Raw genomic sequence first — 3,289 nt, forward strand, 5'->3', positions numbered from 1 at the left:
CTGGGGCTGTTTTTGGGGTCCCTCACCCCCTTTCTCCCCTCCCAGCCTATGTCCTGCCCAAGCTGTACGTGAAGCTGCATTACTGGGGATGTTCCTGGCTGTGTTTTTGGGATCCCTGGGTGTTCCTGGCTGTATTTTTGGGGTTCCTGGCTGTATTTTTGGGGTCCCTGGCTGTATTTTTGGGGTCTCTGGGTGTATTTTTGGGGTCCCTCACCCCTTTCTCCCCTCCCAGCCTATGTCCTGCCCAAGCTGTACGTGAAGCTGCATTACTGCCCTGGGGATATTTCTGGTATCCCTGGGTGTTCCTGGCTGTATTTTTGGGGTTCCTGGCTGTATTTTTGGGATCCCTGGCTGTATTTTTGGGGTCCCTGGGTGTATTTTTTGTGTCTCTGGGTGCATTTTTGGGGTCCCTGGGTGCATTTTTGGGGTCCCTCACCCCGTATTTCCCCTCCCAGCCTATGTCCTGCCCAAGCTGTACGTGAAGCTGCACTACTGCCCTGGGGATGTTCCTGGCTGTGTTTTTGGGATCCCTGGGTGTTCCTGGCTGTATTTTTGGGGTCCCTGGCTGTATTTTTGGGGTCCCTCACCCCGTTTCTCCCCTCCCAGCCTATGTCCTGCCCAAGCTGTACGTGAAGCTGCATTACTGTGTCAGCTGTGCCATCCACAGCAAGGTGGTTCGGAACCGCTCGCGGGAGGCGCGCAAGGACCGCACGCCCCCGCCCCGCTTCCGCCCGGCCGTGAGTCTGGGGGCGTCCTGGGGGGTCCTGGGGGGGTCCTGGGGGTCTTGGGGGACTCTGAGGGCTGTCTGGGGGTCCCTGGGGGGGTCCTCAGGGGTTTATAGGGGGGGATTTTGGAAGGGTTTTGCAAGGACCGCACGCCCCCGCCCCGCTTCCGCCCGGCCGTGAGTCTGGGGGCGTCCTGGGGGCGTCCTGGGGGGCTCTGAGGGGTGGCTGGGGGTCCCTGGCGGGGTCCTCAGGGGTTTATAGGGGGGGATTTTGGAAGGGTCCTGCAGGAACTGCACCCCCCCCCACCCCACTGTGAGGCTGGAGGGGGCTGGGGGGTCTCCAAGGGGTTTCTGGGGGTTCCTAAGGGGTCCCAGGAGTGTTCAAGGGGGTCTCTAAGGGGTCTCAGGGGGTCTCAGGGCTGTTTGGAAGGGTCTTGGAGGAATATGGGGGGTCCCTGAGGGTCTGGGGAGGGTCTCCAAGGGGTCCATGGGGTGTCTGGGGGTGTCTCCAAGGGGTTCCTGGGGTGTTTGGGGGTTCCTGGGGGGTCCTCAGGGGTTTATAGGGGGGAATATTGGACGGGTCCTACAGGGATTGCACCCCCCCACCCTGCCCTGAGGCTGGGGGGGATCCCGGGGGGCTGGGGAGGCCCTGAGGGGTGTTTGGGGGGGGGTCTCCAAGGGGTCCCAGGGGTATTTAGGAGGGTCCCTAAGGGATCTGGGTGGGACTCAAAGGGGGCTGGGGGAGTCCCTGAGGGATCTTGGGGGTCCCAGAGATGTTTGAGAGGGTCTTGGAAGAGTCTAGGCAATCCCTGAGGGTCTGGGGGGGGGTCTCCAAGGGGTCCCTGGGGTATTTGGGGGGTGTCTGGGGGGTCTCCAAGGGGTCCCAGGGCTGTTTAGGAGGTTCCCTAAGGGATTTGGGGGGTCCCACAGGTGTCTGGGGAAGTTCCTAAGGGATCTTGGGGGTCCCAGGAGGGTCTGGAAGGGTCTGGGGGTGTATGGGGGGGTCCCTAAGGGGTCTGAAGGGGTCCCTGAGAAATCTTGGGGGTCCCAGAGGTGTTTGGGAGAGTCCCTGAGGGGTCTGGGGGGGTCTCCAGGGGGTTCTGGGGGTGTCCTGGGAGGTCTCAGGAGGTCCTGGAGGGGTCTGGGGGTATCTGGGGGTACCTGGAGGGGTCTGGGGGTACCTGGAGGGGTCTGGGGGCTTCCAGGGCCCTGTACCTCCCCCCCCCCAGCACCCCTGACTTTGTTTCTCTCTGCAGGGAGCAGCCCCCCGCCCCCCCCCCAAGCCCATGTGAGGAGCCCCCGACCCGCGCGGGACCCCCAGCACAGAGTCAATAAAGGATCTGCCCAGAGCTCCTTGTTTGGGGATTTTGGGGGGGTCTGAGGGGGGGTCACACCCTCTTTATGGGGGAACTGGGGTGGGGGGCTGCTCCAAGCCTGGCTCTGTGATTTTGGGGGGATTTGGGGGGGGGGGGGGGAATTCCTGACGAGCTCCCACCCCCCTTGTTTTGGGGGGGTCTGGGGGTTGCTGCCCACCCTGGAGGGGTGGAAATGGGGGGCTCTGACCCCTGGGGTATTTGGGGATATCTGGGGGGGCTGCTCTGGTCCCCCCCAACCCCCCCTGGGCTCTGGGGGTGCACAGACCCCTCCCCAGAGCCCAGACCTTGTCCCGGGGGTGGTCGGGGTCCCCAAATCCTCCCCAGAACCAGGAACTGCCCCGATCTGGGGGGGTCGGGATGGGGTCAGACCCCCCGTTTTGGGGGTTTGGGGGAGGGGCTTCACCCTGAGAGCTGCATTTGGGGGGGGGGTGGGGAGCAGTGGGCCCGACCCCCTCCCCGTATTTTGGGAGGGGCTTCAATTGTCCCCAACAGCCGCCGTCTGTTTTTTGGGGCTGGGGCTGTGAACGGGGCTGGGGGGGCACCGAGACACCGGACCGGGGCTCGGAGGGGCCGAACCGGGCCGGGGGGAGCCGGATCGGGTTCAGGTGGGGGGGGAGAACCGGGTTTAGGGGATCCGGACCGGGCTGGGGGATCCGAACCGGGCTGGGGGGGAAATGAGCTGGGCTGAGGGGGTTCGGACTGAGTTAAGGGGATCCGGACCGGGCTGGGGGATCCGAACCGGGATGAGGGGGGATGAGCCGGGCTATGGAGTCCGGGCTCAGGGGGTCCCGACTGGGTTAAGGGGACCCGAACCGGGCTGAGGGGGGGCGAACCGGGTTTAGGGGATCCGAACCGGGCCGGGGCGAAGGCCGAACCGGGTTTAGGGGATCCGGACCGGGCCAGGAGGATCCGAACCGGGCTGGGGCGGGGGATGAGCCGGGCTATGGAGTCCGGGCCGGGTTTAGGGGATCTGAACCGGGCTAGAGGATGCGGACCGGGTTGAGGAGATCCAGACTGGGCCGGGGGTGTCCGTACCTGGCTGAGGGTTCCGAACCGGGCTGTGGGATCCGGCCCGGGCTGGAGACACCGCCCGGAGCCCGGTGGGGGCGGACGGTGCCGGTGCCACCGCCCCGGGCGCGGCGGGCGGGTCCGGGGCGGGGCGGGGAGCGGGGTGTCCCCCCCCGCCCCA

Source organism: Erithacus rubecula, assembly GCF_903797595.1.
Source record: "Erithacus rubecula genome assembly, contig: scaffold_653_arrow_ctg1, whole genome shotgun sequence".
NCBI lineage: Eukaryota > Metazoa > Chordata > Aves > Passeriformes > Muscicapidae > Erithacus > Erithacus rubecula.